Here is a 20,933-nt window from a genome sequence, read left to right as displayed (position 1 = left end):
TTTAGTAAATAAACAGGCTCAAAAATCGTGTTTTGAATCTCTAGAGATCTTAATTTCAATAATCTTTCTGAACTAACTAAATTGTTTAGTAATCATTTGTAATACAATTTTATAGAATATGTGTATTTTGAACATAAAATAAAGCTAATCCTACTTCTTATATTTATACAAAAAAGCAAATATATTTTCTAAAAGATGAAATAAAATGGCATAAAGTTAGTTATAATATGTTATTTCTATTGCATATTTTCCATGTAATAATGTCCATTCTTTATTCCGTGTACAATATTAGATAATCTGACATAACCATCAATTCTCTTTATTCTTTATAATAAAATCAACAAAGAATACTTTCTATTTAATTGTTTCTGAATTCGAGTTCATAGAAATCTATAATGCTATACCAATGGGAATTTTCTTATTGATAAACCCCGGAAGGAAAAGAGATTAGGAAAATGAAATAAAAAGTATCTCGATAGAATAACAATGGCATCCATTCGGCATATAGTTCCGGCAAAACCGAAAAGGAAAATTTATCATAATGAAAAAAATATTCATCAGTTAAAATGTTTATCTGGAAATCTCTTGATGCAATGCATGTCCAAGCATGAAATTTCATTTAGAATAGTAAAAGCACTGACGTGAAAAATTAAAAAGTATTATAAAGGAAGCCATCTTGTTTGAAACGCATCAAATCAAATCCTATCAAATTTGGAAAAGCATTTATAGTTAGTTCTCATTTAGTATGACGCGTGACCTTGCGTCACGATTTGCTTCTTGAAACCGAAACTTCCCCCAACTTTTTTGAGATTTGCTTCATTTTTTGAAGAAATTTGTATGTTTTCTGAAGACAAATATCTAATATCCTACAGCTGAACATTTATAATCTCTTCCTTACCAGTGTATTTTAATTTTTGAAATCTTTAATTCAATTAGCGAATATCGATTATTCCCAAGGCCTCCTTATGTCTGTAAATAACAAAGAGAGTCAAGTTATTAAGAGCTTAGATATGGTATAATTCAGTCCTTTCTACAGGTTTGCGCAGTATAACAAAAATTGGTGTTTGTATCAAAAATTATAATACTTCCAACTTATAAATCAAGCGACAGGCTTGAGCATTTTATGGCTCTTAAAAGTGCACATTATAAAACCTTGGTTGATTTAACTCCACATTTCAACACACATAAAATGTGTTATCTTATTTATTTTAATATGTATATCATAGAAATATATGAGTAAAATAATAATATTTCTAAACAAATTCACCATATTTCATAATTAATGATTTCCCTACTTACAATTAAAAGCATTTAACTATCATAATGAGATTATAAGGAAATAATAAGCTTCACATAAATGTAACTCTTAAAATTATTATTTTATAGGATATATTAATTAATTATTATTTTATGTTTAACGGAATACAGCTTAATCAGTATAAATGAATAAATTATATACTAATATGCTATAAATAAATAATTTCCTTTTCTTTAATTATTTAAATAAATTAAAATCTAATAACTTTTTAAATAGTGATTTTAATAATTAAATATAAACGCACATTGTATTCCTAATATTTAATAATTCATAGAATTTGTATTTCTTTCACGCTTATTCATTTGCAAATAAATAACATTATTTAATCAACTTCCCTTCTCCCTCTCTTTGCTTAGAGATTCTAGGCAGCTGCCCAGTCTATATAGTCAAAAATCCGTCACTGAAATTAAGAGTTTTTTTTTTTGTACATTCATGTGATTTTTTTTAAGTCCGTGAAGTATCTCATATGCTCCATATGCTCGGATACTCCAAATTCAATTAGGAATATAAAATTTTTGTTCAGAAAAGCAGGGATTCCTAATTTTTTCATCAAACAATTCTGAAATACATATTAACATTAAATAAAATGTATTTGCAGTACATGTACCTAAAGTGTATTTAATGTACAGGACTGAGGGCATTTAAAATATTCCTCATTCATCTTTAAAACTAAAAACCCAAGAAATATTTGCAGAAAAAGTCCTTAAAAGTCATTTTTTTATGTATGCAACTGTCTCCATTAGTATGGATAGTACTGGTTTTGTTCTTTCAGATAATAAAATTGTCTGTTGTTATTCGAGAAGATGGAACATTATTTAGTTAATGCCGCTTCTTTTAGCCTTCCATAGACCCAGAACACATTTCCTCATCCACTTCGTCTACATAATTTTATTTTCCTTGCCATCAGATACTTCCTCTAACAACGAACGAATGTGGTTGTCACCTTTTATTCAATTCAGTCTCGTCTGCCAACATGACGTGTTCTGGAGAGTTTTGACTATAAATAAATAACTGTTGATTGGTCAAAGGTTAATCGATTAAGCATTCCGTTCGTAGAATCCTTGTCATCTGTTTTTTGGGACTATAAGACGTTCTTTCTTTGATTTAATGTGTGGTATTTGTGATTGACTTGGTTCCACAAAGTAGGAGCAATTAGCGCAACTCTTGTGTTTAATACATTTTGAAATAGATCATATTGAATTAAAAGTTTGCTTTATCATAAATCCGAGCAACAGAGAATGATAGCCACAGAAGTATTTTTTTAATCACTAAGTACCTGTTTTTTTTTGTGTGTTTTTTTTTTGAACGACAATTTTATCTTTAGAAGCATAGTTAACTAACTAGAGCATTTCATAATGCATTTGAAATCGTTCGGCAAAAAAATTAATAGCAATCAAATCGAGTAACTATCATTTAAAACAGAGCAAAATATGCATTTCAAGAATACAATGAATTAAGAATGTTGATTATTATCAATGATGATGCCGTGTCCGCGTTATCATGGAAAGGGGGTGCAGTAGCTTCTGAGGGTAAAGACCCCTTAGCACCCGAGGGCAGAAGTCCGACTGCCAGCTCATATGAAGATGAAACTCACACATTCGCTTGCGCAACACCTTTTTACAGGGGGGAACATTCACACACCTCACAGACAGAACACAGATGAAGAACAACCATGCCCGAACCGGGATTCGAACCCGGGAAGCCCAGATGACGAGGAAAATGCGCTACCCCTATTCAAGTACACCGGTCCTTTATTATCAATATATATATAAATTAAATAAAAGAACAGAAATCTTTGTGCAACTCTAAAATGCAGATTCTTTCTTTCATTTCAAAATACTTTTCTTATGCATGTATTTAAAGACGAATAATATTCTTGAAATTTGAACTTGAAGAATTCATAAATAATTTTCAAAGTATAAACCATACTACTAAATATATTCCCGTCACATTCACTTCTGTTATAGAAATTTCTCCGATTTTAAATTTAGACGTGCAGTAAACTAACTGGAGCATTTCATAATACATATAAAATCGTCCGGGTAAAATATTTATAGCAATCAAATAGAATAACTATCATTTAAAACAGTGCAAGATATGTATTTCAAGAACATAATGCTTTAAAAATGTTGATTATTAACAATAAATATATATATTAAATAAAAGAATGGACAATTTCTTTGAAGAAGAATTCATAAATAATTTTCAAAGTATAAAACATACTACTAAATATATGCCCCTCGCATCCATTTCCGTCGTAGAAAAATTCGGTACTTTCTAGGTATGTTTATAAAATAGTTAGCTTTATATTTATCTTTATATGGTATTCTTTTATCTGGCTGATTTATCTTTACCAAAATATTGCCCTATACATATGGGTGCTATCGTACAAGCGTGTAATGGGTATCGTAAATGTTGTTATAAATCTTATCCATGTTTTGTTTCATTCCGATTCATTTGTTGCTCTGAAATATGAGAAGAATCTTTTATGTCAGATCCTAATCTTAGAAAAAATGGATCGAAAGGATATCTATGTCTGACAACTGCAGACTCAATTTTTGAAGTCTAGACGAAACTTAAAGAGCAGGAAGGGGGGGGGGAATGTGGCATATCTGATGGTAAAAAAAGAATAATTCGTGGTTCTCGTACAAAATATTTTTCAGAAATAAATCGAAGATTTAAAAATATGATTTTTATAAAAGTCGTTAAAGGATTTAATGCAAAGATAATTCTGAATTGCAATTAGGGATTTATTTCAGACCATTTAAAAGGTTTTGAGAAATTCAAACTATACTATTTTAGCGATATAGTTGGTTAACTTTATTAGTCATTAAAATGTCTTAAAAATAAATATATGTCCTAAGGGAAAATCATTTTTTTTAATACCATTGGAGTAAAAAAAAAAAAAAATGAGACTCTTAGTCCAAAAGATAATATTCTTCATTAGATGTTTGCCATAAAATTCTCAAATAAGTAGGTATTTACAATATCTACAAATTTTATTAACTTTACATTGCAATTCATTAGATGATAATGCATTATGGATATTTCGAACAAAACAATGATTGCTGATCAAAAGTTTATTTTATAAATCAGAATTAACGATGAAACGTTTAAATACTTATAAGATTCCTAAAGTTTTAAAATCTTTTCTCTCTATTTTTTTCCCTTTCTTAAACTTATTATTTTTTTGTTGTAAATCATAGGGTGCAATCGACAGCGTTTCCTCACTATAATTTATCCATTATTTAAACACAAGTTATCGGAACAATATACGGAAATATAGACTAAAAAGTATTTTAAAATCCCATCTTTTATGCTTTTAGTATTTTTTCACTATAATTTATTCATTATTTAAACACAAACTATCGGAGCAATATACTGAAATATATTCTAAAAAGTATTTTAAAATCACATGTTCTATGTTTTTATTAGTCCTTCGCTATAATTTATCCATTATTTAAACACAAATTATCGGAACGATATACTGAAATATAGGCTAAAAAGTATTTTAAAATCCCATGCCTTGTGTTTTTAGTATTTTCTCACAATAATTCATTCATTATTTAAACATGAGTTATCGGAACAATATACGGAAATATAGACTAAAAAGTATTTTAAAATCTCATTTTTTATGCTTTTAGTATTTTCTCACTATAATTTATTCATTACTTAACCGCAAATTATAGGAACAATATACTGAAATATAGGCTAAAAAGTATTTTAAAATTCTACGTTCTTTTGTCTTTAGTATTTCATCGCTATAATTTATCTAGTATTTAAACGCAAGCTATCGCAACAATATACTGAATATCAGCTAAAAAGTATTTTTAAATGCCATGTTATTAGTATTTAGCTAATAATCCGGCACATAATAATGAACCGGATGACACACTTCTTTCACCAGTATAATTTCTTTTATTTTTCATTTTCCGCCATCATCAGGATTGTGATGTTTTGGGGGTAAGGTCTCTGCTTCCACCCAAGAGCTCTACTTGGAAGCACCTTTTGAAGTTAAAAGTCTGGCAAAACTATGAGGGAATGGGACATTAATACAACTAAACTGCCACCAATTTCGGAAATTCGATACAACCGTAGCTCAAATGTTTTTAGATATTATGCGAAATAAAATGAATGGAGGCAACTAAAATCTCTAACGATTCAGTCCAAAGAAAAACATTGCTCCATTTTGTAATTTAATGTTATATTAAATATTCAAAATTTAAATCATTACCCAGCAATTTAGATATTAAAAATCCATAAAAAGCCTTAATGTTGTTGAAATATCGTTAATTTACAGGAAATGATGTGATAACGTTTTTACTTAAAGACCATTAACTGGTAATTCTACTTCCTAATAACACAAAATTAGTCAATATTGATTGGAGCACAGTAGATTTTTAAATACAATATTTTATTCATTTCCCTAGAAATGAATAAAAATAAGGAATTAAGCGCACCCTTCAAAGTATCATTATTTTCTCCTAAGTAATATTTGGATGCATTTTCTTTTTCCTAATTTGTATTTCAGTTAACGACCTTATTGCTCATAAACATGAATTTAAATCCTTTCTGCTTCTTCCTATTCTTTAACAAATACGATTCTAAATTAAAATAACTTAAGAATCAGTATTCTAAAAATTCATTTCTCATTAATTATGTAAGCACAACATGCAATTTACATCAATAATCTTTGAATGGAAATTTGAACTTGTTGCCAAAAAGAGCTTTACTATAAAGTTTTATTCAGTATGTTTCATATCGAAAGAATTTGATCTGTTTCCTGGAGTATTTTTAGTAACAAATGCATAAAATATTCGAGATTTCGAATTGGAATGTATGAAGATCGAATGAAGGAGAAATTGTCTTAGAATTCAGTGATGTAAATCACATTATAGAAAAATGGAAAAACAGTTTTTTAAATTGAAATATACTTTTCCTATAAAACATGAACTCGATGAAAATATATAATAGTAAAAATTTATCATTGGATCCCAAAAATGGTTTTTCAATTTATTATTTTACCATAGAAAATCATTTTTTTTGTAATCTTGCTGTATATCCTGAAATCTGATTAAAACCCAACAGATATTGAAAATAAAAATATGTATAAATGCTTCTTTAACCTATTTAAAGAAAGGAAATTAATTCCACGATTCAAAAATTCTGCTAGCAAGCATAAAAATTAGTAAAGGGTGTCCCAAATTAGCGCAAGATTTGAATTTGCCACCGTTCGTGCAGTAAAGTGTTGGCAACCCCATTAAAAAAACCATTTGACAGCTAATAGTTTAGGGTTAATAAAAATGGAGAGTTACACGATGCAACAACGTGTTTTCATTGTTGAACAATATTTCAAAAATAATGAAAGTCTGGCACCCACAATTTGAGAATTGCCCCCCTAGATCGTGTGATTTAACATACTGGATTTCTTTTTATGGGTTTATTTGAAGTCAAAGACTTCTTCCAACACACCCACAAGCACGCAGAGGAAATTCAAAGTTACATCAACGAAATTCAGTCACATTTATGCAAAATGGTCATGGAAAATTTCAACAAAAGAGTGCGTATGTGACAGCACAGCCGTGGAGGCCATTTGCTCTATGTGTTTATTCCATACATAACCCTATCCTATGTACTTTACGACTCCATAAGAATATAACAATTTAAAGAAAAAAACTTTGTTTTTTATTTTATTCAAATCTTTCTTTAATATGTTGTTCTATGTGTAATGCTCCATTTTTACTAACCCTAAACTATCAGCTTTCAAATGGTTTTTAATAGGGTTTTCTATACTTTACTGCACGAATGATGGCAAATTTAAATCTTGCGTGAATTGTGGGACACCCTCTATTTTATTGATTCTTTTATCCGGTTTCAAATGACACTTTACGACATGAGTTATGATTAATGAAATTTCAATTAAAAAAACACATTTTACGAAGAAAATCACTTTTAAAAATAACCATGAAATCTCAGGATTGTAATTACCAAAAATATTTTTAATTAACCAAAACAATAACATTTAATAAAGAGGATTAATATAACAATAGAAAGTTTAAAATGACAATGACTATATACGAATGTAAAAATTTGATGGAAGCGATTTTAATCTTTTCCGTGACTCATTTATCTAAGTCAGAGACATCGATTTGTAGTTAGTAATTTTAAATTAAAATAATGTTTTTGCAGTAATTGAAATTATAGAGATTTATACATTTCTGCAAAGCTTAGAAAATCTTCACCCCGTAAAATTACGATAAATTATCGTTCTAAAATAACTAATATGAAAATTCACCTATATAATATTTCCTGAATCTATATAATAATATATGTATTGTATTTAGAGAGCGCTAATGCTGCTGCAACTAAAACACTAATAAATTTAACAAAATTAGAATAATTATTAGAAAATAAATATTAAGTTTACAGCCAAAGAATCAAAAAGAAAGATATAATGAATCTGGCCTGAAGACTTTCTCAAGGGTCACCCTCAGGCAAGGATATAATCCAGGGATTTTTTCTGTGAGGGGTCTGATTTTCATCCAACAAACTGAATCCTCGTGACCCGAAAATCTCAGGAAATTGAGGTTTTGGAGATAAAATTAGTATCACAAAATTAAAGATAATTATACAATAACAAGTAAAATCATTTCCAAATTTATTAATCCAAATAAAAACACAGCAAATCAAACAACAAAAACCAAGGAAAAAGATCCAAATTCATTTAAATATGAAAGCAGAACACTTACCATTTGAGAGTACAATTCCAAAAGACAGTGTGATGCAAAAAAACTTGTTATTGCAATTGCACTTCGTTAAATTAAACTAAACTTAATTTTTCGCGTTTAAAGCTATATACGCCTACCACGTTTCGTCATAATGCATCGTCATCATAATTGAAGCGCCATCTGTTGAGTTAAAATTCAAAGTGAATAAACCGGAGGAAGTCAGAAATTAGATAAACTTTCTCTTATTAAAACCTCTATATTGAAAAAGCTTTTGGGAAATTCATTAGTAATTAAGTTTTTAATGAGATTGTTTTTTGCTTCAGTATAAGAAATTTTATTATTTCAATATTTTTATCCTGTTAAATTGTGAGAATATCAAATTTTTGAGTTTAAATTAGAATGGTAATTACTAACTTTAATTATTTTAAAGTTAAATTCATCCCTTTTATCATAAATACCTATTAAAGTTTTTCCATTAGAAATTTCTATATTTAAATAGTTAGCTTTAAGTTGATTTTCATTTGTTTGAGTTAAAACTAAATCCTTTCAGTAACAATTTGTTATTGTTGCTTATGGCACTTGCCACGGACAAGCCCGCTGTTACGAAGACAGCGATTTAAGCCGGAGGGAGAGCGTCTCTTGTTTTTATAGTAACGAAGACTAGGGTCAAGAGTACGATCTTGCTACTCACGCATCACACATTCGCTTGCACAACCTCTTTTTACAGGAGGGCACATTCACAAATTTCACAGGCAGAACAATGGAATATCAACCATGCCCAAACCGGGACTCGAACCCGGGGCGCCCAGATGACAGGGAAGACACGCTACCTTTATGCCATGACGCCGGCGTTGAGTAACAATTAATAAAAACATTAGGATTATCCAAGTTTAACAAACTTAAGTCATCAATATATCTCCAGCCTTTTAATAAGTTGTGTTTAATTATTTCTTTCTCATAATAATGTAGGAAAATATTAGCTAAAGCACTTGAAAAAGCTGTTACCATTGGAATTCCCTTTATAAAAATTAATTTCGTTAAAAACGTAGTTTTCTTTAATATTAAATTTACATAACTCTCGCCAGTTACTTAAATTACTAGCCAGTTTCTAGCCAATAATATCTCTATTTAAATATTCGTCATATATAAAAGTACAGACATCTATTAATTTTTCATGATTAGTGTACAAATTTTCAAAATCATAAGTATTAAGCTTATTAATATTGTTATCTTTTAGAAAATCCAAAATATCTTTGTTACTAATGATTTTAAAGTTATCTTCATCTTTAATTTTATCTAGGATAATTTTCAAGTATTTAAAGAAATGTTTTTCTGTATAGTAGTTGTAACTGCCGGTGCTACAAGTTACGAATCTAAATTTTACTGGTTTTTTATGAAATTTTACTGTTGGGAACAAGTAAGGATAGTTTAAAGAGCAAGTCTTCAATTTAGTTTTTTTGGCGAAAGCTAGCATCCATTTATCCAATTCCTTTTTCTCGGTGCTATTTAATTTTTAAGTCGAATTAGAGTTATATTCATTAATTAGAAGTTCTTTATAATAATATTTACAAATTAAACTGAAATTATTTGCCTATTTATCTATTACTGTAATAATAAACCTCTCTTTTAAATTTTTTTTATTTCTTTTTTCAATGATTTGTTAAAATAAATTCCTCGTTCTTTAGTTCTAACATTATCTGCATTAAATTTTGTTTTAATTTCTTTTAAATTCCTTACTTTCCATTCTCTGAAACCTTCTGGATGTCAATGGTATTTCCTAGATAATTTAGAAATATAAATATCCAAATCTTGTCCGATAGAAATTAAAATTTTTTTAATGTTTACTTTTTCTCTCAATCTAAATTTTGTTCCCCTTTCCATTAGATCTCTTAAAGAGTTGGAATCTATAATTTTCAAATTCCCTGTTATAATATGTCCTTTGTCAGCATCTATAATGGAGCGTTAAAGCATGTGTAACGCTCCAATTTTACTAACCCTAAACTATCAGCTGTCAAATGGTTTTTTAATAGGGTTTTCTATAATTTACTGCACGAATTATGGCAAATTTAAATCTTGCGTTAATTTTGGGTATCCTTTATTTTATTGATTCTTTTATCCGGTTTTAAATGATACTTTACGACATGAGTTGTGATTAATGAAATTTCAATTAAAAAAACACATTTTACGAAGAAAGTCATTTTAAAAAATAACCATGAAATCTCAAGATTGTAATTACTAAAAATCTTTTTAATTAACCAAAGTTTAAAATGACATTGACTATGTGCGAATGTTAGAATTTGATGGAAGCGATTTTAATCTTTTCCGTGACTCATTTATCTAAGTCAAATACATCGATTTTCGTAGTTAGTAATTTTAAATTAAAATAATGTTTTTGTAGTAATTGAAATTACGGAGATTTATACATTTCTGCAAAGCTTAGAAAATCCTCACTCTGTAAAATTACGATAAATTATTGTCCTATTTCTGAAAGAAAGTATTGTGACTGTCTCTCGAAAGATATCTGTCGAAAGAATTATTTTGATGATTTGAAAACTCGAATTTATATATTTTTTCATCGACATTTGCTATTTCAAAATACTATTTTTCCCTTTTAGTTATTAATATTAATGTAAGGTGATATGCGTAGAAAAGAAATATGTTCTGGTTATAATTTAATAGTACAAATATATCAAAAACAAATTATATTTTATAAAATCCACATTTCTACGAGATTTTAAAATTCTAAATTCCTTTATCCTCTTTCCAGTATTAATATCACTTAAGCGTTCCCTTCAGAGTAGGATTGAAAATATCAGAAGAAATATTCCGAGTTTACCGAAGCAATACTTGGCAGAAATTTGGTATTCAAGAAGTTTCAATGGATCTTGACTGTAATCTCTCTAAACACCAGCATGTTAAATGATACATTTTCATGCCTTATTCAGTAAATTGAAGGAAGTGAATCAACTTCAAAACTCTTCTTCCAGATAAGAATTTAAAGCACTGTGATTTTAAGGAATATTTTATTCTGGAATGCTTTTAAAAAAATTACAGGGTAAAACAATTTATTTCGAATTCAAGGTTTTCTGGCTTTGCCAGATTTTGGAGACTTTGTTAAGTCGTCACTAAAATTTTAAAAAAAAGTTCATCGAATAGATTTTTTAGCTTTTTTATATGAAATTCAGTGATTTGATCGGTCATGTCTTATCCGTTTAGTATTTAACTCCTTAGAAATTTTCTTAACCATTATTTAACAAATGGTTTCTTCTTTTTATTCTTCAGCGAATTTTCTTATTTTGTCACAAAATTTTGGCGACAACTTGCATTTTTTGTATCTAAATGCTTTACTGGAAAAGGCATTGACAAATCTCTTTAAATCGATAATCATTAAAAAAAAGATCTACCATTGCTTGTCAATACATTTATCTGAACTGCTTATACTCCCATTATAATTTTAAAATTTTCTGGATTTTGATACTACAGCACTGTATAATCACTATGGCTGAAATTTTTTGAATACTGAGCTTTAAAAGACCGTAACTCTCATCTTGTATAAAGTTGTAAATAAATCCACATCGTAATTTCAGGGAATCTGATCATGATCTAACTCAGGGCACCGGCTGATTTGGTCAGTTCGCTCGTCAGATTACTATTAAGTTCTATATACACATGCTGAAGTTTGTGGTATAATGAAGTATGAATACGAGTGAGTTATAATACTCTAACCCCTATCAAGGAAGCCGAAACTGTTAGCAAAGGAGATTGTTAACGTATCCTACATGTGATGAAATTAAAGCCCTTATGAAACTATAGCTACACTTTTTGTTTGATTGTGGTATGAGAGTAATCTCTATCTTTTGGCATCTCATCTATCTTTTGTACAATATTCTGAAGAGTTCTTGACTATTTATTAAACATATAAACTATAAAATAGAACATTTTAAGGAAGAAAATTCGTTTCCTGCAGTAATATAAACCAGACATCAAAGAAAAATGAATATCCAAAGAGTAATTCTTAGAATGATTTGAATTTCAGTGAGAGAAATGTTGAGATCTAATGAGATGTGAATTAGGTGTCTGCCAGGCGAACGCTGTCAAATAAAGTGTAATTCTATATTCTTTTTTCGTGACTTTTGACTTCGAGCTCTGATCTGTTTCCAGATTTTTTTAAAGTTTGAGATTTGGGTGAGACGGTTCATGGTCTCGTTCATGGAGTCTTGATTGTTAAGAACTTGTTTTTGTGTATATACTAACACCTCGCCACCATTGAAAAAAGCAGTAATGACAGGCTTTGATTGTTAAAAACTGTGAGGAAATTTCAAACAATGATATTCTTTTGTTCAGTATATGCAATTTCAAACTGTCATATTTTTCTTTCAAGGAAACGAAAAGTTATTTCATAAAAAATCAAATTGATCTCTTAATTTCATAGTATTCTTATCTGTATACAGCTGTTAAATTGAATAAGGCGAATCATCAATTTATAGCCATTTGTAAAATGTTTTAGAATGCCGGCGTCCTGGCATAGGGGTAGCGCGTCTTCCCCGTGATCTGGGCGTCCCGGTTTGGGCATGGTTGTTCTTCTGTTGTTCTATCTGTGAGATGTGTGAATGTGCCCTCCTGTTAAAAGGGGTTGTGCAAGCGAATGAATGATGCGTGAGTGGCAAAGTCGTGCTCTTGGCCCTAGTTGGCGCTGCTATAAAAAATAAGAGACGTTCCCCTCAGGCTTAAATCGCTGTCTTCGTAACAGCGGGCTTGTCAGTGGCAAGTGCCATAAGAAACAAACAAACAATGTTTTAGAATGCCTCATAATGCAAAAAATTACTTCTTATGCTTTTCTTCTTGAAGAAGATTATCAAGATGATTGATTATTACTATTTACATCCAGATCGGTCAACAATTTAGTCGTGACTTCCTATTACAGCATTTGCACTTTGATTTATGAGATTAAAATGAATAGAAAATCAAACCATTTTCCAGCATATCTTGAGATGCAATGCACACAAATTTCATTTCATATAATTTAATACAATACAAAATATAAATATCTGACTTTGTTAAAATCTCATTTCAATTCAGAAATACAATCTAAATTATTTTGTAACATACCCAAAGATTTCTGCTAAATACAGAAAATACATCTAGAATGTAACTTTCTGCAGACTTCGTGATTTCATGCGAATGTTTGATTCCACTTTTTGTTTGCTTTAATCATCTAAAGCCTTCACTGAGAAGTTTAATGATAAAGGGTTCGTATTGAAGCGGAAATACATTTCCTTCCGTTAATAGCCCGCATCGCTTTCCTTATCTTACTACAAGCCTGATTTAGTCGAATTATAGGAACACTAACTTTCCTTCCTATAACTCAATTAACTCTTCTCCTACTTTATGATTGTTTTGTAAATATAACCTTGGAAATATAAGGGTTCTTCCGATGGAATGACGAATTCAACGATTCCACTGTTGCCAGGAGAAATGAGCCTTGTAATAAGATGGAAAGGGGACTGATTCGGGTAAGAATTATTATTCCATTTTGAATTTCAATTTGCATTTTATAATATTTGGGAAATGTATTCTTATTGATAAGGAAACTCGTAATACACTTTTGAACTGCATTTATTAGGAATTTATTGCAAGATGTTCGCCTCTTCTTTGAGTTCATCCGCACAGAGGGTGTTTTGATAATCTCTTCAATTTTCAAAGTTTGTTAAATATAATATGCTTATCTCATTAGCACATAAATTGCAGAAATATCAACATTTCCAAACTTTTATTAAATATAATATGCTTATTTCATTAGCACATAAATTGCTGTAATATCAACATTTTCAAATTTTGTTAAATATAATGTGCTTATTTCATTAGCATATAAATTGCCGTAATATCAACATTTTCAAATTTTGTTAAATATAATATGATTACTTCATTAGCACATAAATTGATGTAATATCAACATATACAAATTTTGTTAAATATAATATGCTTATTTCATTAGCACATAAGTTGCGGTTAAATCAAAAGAATAGATTTAATGACTAATTACTTCAAAACTGGAAATAAACACCAATTTCATTTCGATAATCAATTGAAATAAGCAAAATTGAGAAAATAAATCCATTTTTACAGACAGTAATTTTATTTTTAATTACAATATTTATTTTATAAGATTATAAGAAAGAAGTTATTTATCGTACCAAGCATTCTATTATTTTTCAATTTCGATTTAATTGAAAAAATTTAGAAAAAATGTATTCTCTTTTGGCGCCGTTGCAAATTTTCATCCGTTGTCTTATACTCCCTTGTATTTAAAAATGTCAACTAAAACAGTATTATCATCTCTTACTAAGTTTATGGTGACAACTATTTAAATTGATTTTAAAGTGATTCATATGCTAAAACTTCATTTCCTTTATTTATTTTTTTTGACTCTGTTTCGTGCTTAAGAATTAATAATTTTAAATTTAATTCTAGCTAACTTTTTTTTTCTTTTTTGTGATATTATACATATTACGGTAAATGTGATTAATCAGTTATTAATATTAATAATCGATTAATTACATCAATTGTGACATTTACATATAAAAGAATAAAATACTCGGAAAGAAGAAAATAACTTCGATTCTTATTTAAACTATGTAACTTTGTTCTTGCACTGAAAGATAACAATCATTTCAAAATCTGAGTCACCTAAGACTTTCAAAAATTACTATTAATTTATTATTATTATTATACGACCAATAAATTTTGGACAGATATTTCTAAAAAACTTCAAAATCCTTGAGACCAAAATCCCATGGGAATTACTGAAAAACGTATGAAATACAAAATCTAACTGCTTCCATATCCGGATTTATATTGCTTATTCAAAAATGTTCCGTCGAAAACAATTCCGTGTTTGCTTCCCACTGCAAGCGACAGATGCTCGACAAGATACCTTAGCACGCGCATTTCCATGTCTGCAGGTTACGGAAGAAACTTTTCGATGTCGGAGAATCTAATCAACCAGTCAACCAAACATGGAGAGCCAGAAGTGAATGGTTTCACTCTGAAGGCTTTCTCCTTCTCTCCATCTGATTTCTGTGGGTTTATGTCGCTGCCAAAGAATTGCAAATTCCTATGGCAAATAAAAATAAGTGTCAATACATCAATTTTTATAGGACGGTTTGTCATGTTTTAGTCAACAGGTATATTTTGAAGGATTTTTTTTTAATTCAATGGCTAGGGTGTGTTATCATTCAATCTATAAAAGCATAACATTTAAAGAAAATTTTCAATAATTAATAGGTTGTTCGGAAAGTAATTTTTTTAAATGAAAGACGATTTTTCATAGTGAATAAATATTGTATTGAATTATATATTTTCTATTCTTGTTCAATAATTTTTGTCATTTTTCTGGCAGTAGCAGGATTCCACCCGCATAATTTTTTTTCTTTGCTGGCCAAAAACTGGACCAGGTGAATTTTGACCTCCTCATTTGAATTAAAACTTTTACCGTCTAGAAAAAATCGTAGAGACCAGAGCAAATAAAAATCAAAAGGTGCCAAATCTGGAGAATATGGTGGGTGTGGCAATATATCCAATCCAAGCTGTTAAAGCTTTTGGCGAGTTGCCAAACTTGCACGAAGTCTCTCAATATCTTGGTGGAATATTACCTTTTCTATTGATTTATTATGGACCTTTCTGTTTAAGTGAATCATCCAGTTTGTCCAGGTGATGACCATACACTTCAGAATTGATCGTTTTGCTGCCCTGTAGAAACTCGAAAAAAGAAAAACAAACTTTCTTTCATGAATATCGACTTTCGATGTGCTTTAAGCCAGTTCATTTTTTTTCTTTTACTGCATGATTCTCTTGCGTTTAACATTGTTATAGATAATCATTTTTCGTCCCCAGTGATGATGCCCTTCAAAAATAGATCATTTTCTCGATGTTTTAGAAGTAAATCCCAGACACGCGATGGTACAAATTTCTTTCCGTAAGAACATGAAGAACCCTTACGTCGAGCTTTGAAATTAACCCCTTAACCTGTTTGTCAGTACGCCATGCGTTCATCGATTTATCTCATTTTTACACTTTTAGACAACAATTAAGCTATTCATAATTGTTAAAATGCTATACGAAAATTTTATAGAATAAGTAAATATCTCAAGTGTTCTATATGAATTCTCAATTGAATCAAAACGACAAAACATTCCCAAAATTCATCTAATTTCATAATAAAGAAAATAAATTAGTAAATGCGTTAAATCAAATCAATTCAAATGATCAAACATGGTCTAAGTCGCTAAATTTAGTCTTTCAGTGATCTCCCGAGTTGTTATTCGTCGCTTTACGACAATTAATGCTTTTATTATGACTTCATCAGCTTCAACTGGCCTTCCAGAACGTGTTGCATCTGCAACATCAAAATTGCCGGAACGAAATTTTACAAACCAGCTTTAGCACTGTCAATGCATCTTCTCCATACATATTCGATAATTTTTTTCCTAGATTGAATAGCATTTTTACCTTTTCCGATAGTAAAAAAGTTAAATATGCCGAAAATTCTATTTTTCACTTTCCGCATTTGAAAAGACTATTGCGTAGAAATGATCAAACTTTTCACAAGCAAGCCTTGCTATATCAGTTGTCAAAATATATAATGTTTATGCTGCTTAGGTGTGAGGTTAACTGTGAAAAAATACAATTAAGTCTTGATTTGGGAAAAAGCGAACTTTGTTTACGAATAACGTAATATATGCATTGACCTTATTACCAAGGAAAAGTGAATGCGATGATTGAACTAGTTCGTTATTAAAACTGTTTTCATATAGAGCTACCAAACTCCACTTTGGGCTGGTCTCCCCAAAGGTTTCTCGCATCCTCTCTAATAAAGGTTTTACCCTCTCCTCCGCATAAAATTGTGGACCCTGGGTAAAGCAGCTAATTCTCTGCGTGGCATTGGTGAAGGATAGTTTTTTAAGGGCCCATTGACCCCAAATTTAATTCAAATGTATAGTTGTACTCATAAGATTACGTAGCAAATTTCAGTTATTTATATCATTGCTTTTATGAGTAAATATGGTGTTTATAGACCATCGACAGTCTGTACTGTCGATGGTCTGTTTGCACCGTCAATAGACAGCACAGGCCGTCGACTGTCTCTTGACGGATTTGGTTCAAAATTTAATAAGTATTATATTTTAAATGATAAATCTATTTACCAATTTTTTCTACCTAATTTTTTTTAGTTTCACAATTGTCGAGTTCACTTCTATTCTAACTACCAGGCAGACTTCTTTTGAATGGATTTCGTTCAAAATTTATAGGAATCTATAAATTTTGGCACAATTTCATGTACCAAATTTCTTCCAGCTAGCTCATAGTACTTTTTATTTATTAAGTTCACAGGCAGGTAGATTAATATAATGATAAAAATGTGTTTTTCAAACTCAGTGAGGTCTCAAGCATGGACATTCACCAAAATCTCGAGTTTGTATTTTTTGACGAATACTTCCTTTATATTTCCTATATGAGAAAGTAAAAAAGGAAAGAAAATATTTTCTATTTCCATTTGGAAATTAGGATTCGGCTCATATATAACAGAAGTGACAGTACATTTTGACGGAAGTGGCAGCATAATGACGATAAAAGACCTGTAGTATAGTTATCAAAATAAAAATAAAACTAGTAAAACCATTTATTAGAATCACTTCAATTATTCATCCCTTTTATAACAAAAATATATCAAGCTTGTTTTTTGAAACAAATATTTTAGTGTGATTTCTTCAAATTTTTTTATGCAATACTAGCTTCCAATAAAGTATAAAATTTACAGTGATAGATTTTTTTTTGAAAAAAAATATATTTTCAATTAATCAAATGTAAAAATTAAATGTATTTTTACTTAATACAGGAGATTCATCTGTCTTAGAAAGTTTGTTGATTATAAGATGATGAGGAACAATTAATTTCTTTTATTCACTTCAGTGCTTCAATTTTCGTGTTTAACAGACAGTTTGCCATATTTTTTGGGTATATTTTCACATTTCCAAGCAGTTTCCTCTATCATTCTTTCGATAAATTATGTTTATTCACTTGTTCAAGTTATTTATGATATTCAAATAAGTATTTTATAGAAAAGCACTTTTGTAATCATCTAATTGTCTGCTTTAATGAAATAAATATAAACTAAATTTATCATAATAAAGATGGACATTTTAAAAGAAATTAATTAACTAGCATTATATTCAAACTATTACATTAACTGGGTTATTTGCCTCACTCTTTGGAGATACTAAAACACTGTGAAGGATATGTATGTAGAAACTTGCATCGTTTCTTTAATCAGATATCTTTTCATAAATTTAAAACTTTTTAGCAGAAAAAAGTTTAAGCATTGCACTATAAATTTTTAATGAGAAAATCGGTCTGAAGTTTTATTGTCAAACCCCAGCCTCCTTTTAAATATTGTCGCCACTATCAACATTCCGTCTCCGGCACCCTTTCAATACTTTCCCAACTTATTTCATTTTCACTTGACAAAAATAAATATTAGCACCTCTATTATTTTCTGCTCTGCACACTGAAAACGCTTGTGAGGCCATCATTGAGAGCCTCGATTACACCAATTGTTCTCACCTTTTCTTCTCCAAGTGATTGATTTGTCGACTCTTCGTCCCCGTGGCGAGATATTCCCAGCATTGGCGCGGGAAACAGCGCCAAAAGCGAGCTCTAAATATATTCCTCCGAGTTGCTGCTCCCTCCGCTAGAGTCCCGAATATGTTCTGTGAGCGCAGTGTGACGATGTACACCTATGGATATCTCCCCAACTTCGTTCTGCTTCTGCCAATCATGCCTTGACCACAGGTGAGACCCTTCTTAAGGCTCTTTTTTGTCATTTTATTGATCGGGGGCCAAAGACTTGCAATTTCTTTTAGATAGAAAATAAATCGAAACTTAAGCAGCGCTTTTTGGCCCGTAAGATTTTCGCTTCCTTAGATATCCGAGGGGAGGAAGTCTAGGAACCAAAATCTTTCGTCGTCCTCCTCTTCCTCCTCATTTTTCGCCTTCAGCATCTGAATATTACTCGACCGTTATTTCACCACGCACTTTTATGATTCATTTTTCTCCCTCTCCGCTTTTTTTTTCTTTTTCTTTTTCTTCTTCTGTACACAAATTGTATTTACTATGATGCCCCGGCGCAACGACCCGGTAAATGTTGCAAGGTTTCGCTTCGCGCGGGACAACCTATCGCGGTTCTTTCGCACTTTACGGGATACAATTAAAGCAAGATGATCTTTGCTTGCATGCCTTATTATAAATATCATATTTAATATTTTATATTAATCTTAATGTTAATGGCATGCATTTACTTAATTTTCAATATTCCTTTTTATTGACGTGAACCGTATGAATGTGGCTATATATTTTAGTCACTGAAAGGAAACCGGAGTATAATGAAGCGAGGAGAATTTATTTCTATAAAAGATAAATTAAACTTTTTCGCGGGCCAAAATTAAAGCAAAAAAAATATCTTAATAAATATATGCCTTATATTTAATATTATATATCTTATGATGTAATTTATAAAATGGCTAAATATCTTCATCACTTAAAGGAAATCTCAATACCACGTTTCGCTAAAAGTTTGCGGAATCAAATAAAGCGAAGAAAATTGATTTCTATAAAAAATATATTACACTTTTTCGCGGGCTAAAATTAAAGCAAAAAAATCTTAATGAATATATACCTTATTATTAGTATTATATTTACTATTATATATCTTGTTGTGCTATACATAATATGGCTATATATCCTAGTTAATTAAAGGAAATCTAAATATCAAATTTCGCGATAAGTTTGCGGAATTTAATGAAGCGAGGAAAATTTATTTTAAAAAAAACTAAGCTATTTTATGGACCAGAATTAAAACAAAAATTCTTAATATATATATATATTCTTTATTATAAGTATTATATTTACTATTATATATTTTGTTATATGATATATAATATGGCTATTTATCTTAGTCATTTCAAGGAAATATAAATATTATGTTTCGCTAGAAATTTGCGGAATCTAATGAAGCGAGAAAAATTCCTTTCTTTGAAAAATAAATTACACTTTCTCGCGGGCAATATTAAAGCAAAAAAAATCTTAATAAATATATGCCTTACTATAAGTATTATATTTAATATTATATTTTGCTAGTGATGTGAATTATATATAGATTTATTTAATATTGAATATTTATTTTATTAAAATGATTCCTATGAATGTAGCTATATCTTTCGTTTGATACGATTTAACGATAAATGGATATAATCTTTATTAAATCTTATATAAAATGATAATAAAATTTCATTTTTGTAAAAAAAAAAAATCTTTTGGTTTCTTCTCAAATTGTTTGAATTATATTTTTGCTTGTGCTTGAAGTTCATATGTCGCTATTTTTAACATTTATTTTATTATATACATAATGGAATGCATTTTTTGCACTTGATTTACACATTATTGTCGCCTTGACTCCTTAATTGAAAACCAATTTACTTATACCTATATGATTTTTTAAAATTTACTTTATTTAAATAGATTTATTTGAAATATAAATACATTCAAGTTAAGAGAATTTTTTAGGGCATTTTGATTTTGCTAATTGAATACTGGATAAGTTTTAAACGCAAAGCATTTAGAAAAAGGAAGTACTTTCTTTTACCTGTCGCTTTTTATTAAGCGTCAAATTATTTGGATGTGAAACTTATGAATTTAAGGATATAAAATGTATTACAAATAAAAAAGGGGAAATTATTTTCTAATAAATACATGTAAGACAGTTTAATAGATTTCTAGATTTATATGCATTGATTTACATTAAACGTTCAGTTCTAGGTTATTTTCAATACCTG

General features: G+C 29.5%; 1 protein-coding gene across 4 annotated transcripts in view; it reads left to right on the top strand.

Annotated features, from left to right (window-relative positions):
* Positions 1–20,933, top strand: part of LOC129958126 (sodium/calcium exchanger 3-like) — a 206,101-nt gene that overhangs the window by 41,498 nt on the left and 143,670 nt on the right. For 2 of the 4 annotated variants that reach the window (XM_056070325.1, XM_056070321.1), the window contains exon 1: positions 18,754–18,894. The exons of 1 other annotated variant lie outside the window; for it this stretch is intronic. The gene's annotated coding sequence lies outside the window, so the exon portion shown is untranslated. Of the gene's footprint in view, positions 1–18,753; positions 18,895–20,933 lie in introns of those variants that run through there. One more of the 4 variants, XM_056070322.1, reaches the window with a different exon arrangement.

Source organism: Argiope bruennichi, chromosome X1 (genome assembly GCF_947563725.1).
Source record: "Argiope bruennichi chromosome X1, qqArgBrue1.1, whole genome shotgun sequence".
Taxonomy (NCBI): domain Eukaryota; kingdom Metazoa; phylum Arthropoda; class Arachnida; order Araneae; family Araneidae; genus Argiope; species Argiope bruennichi.
The sequence above is the reverse complement of the archived record's forward strand: the minus strand, read 5'-3'. Positions and strand labels throughout refer to the sequence as shown.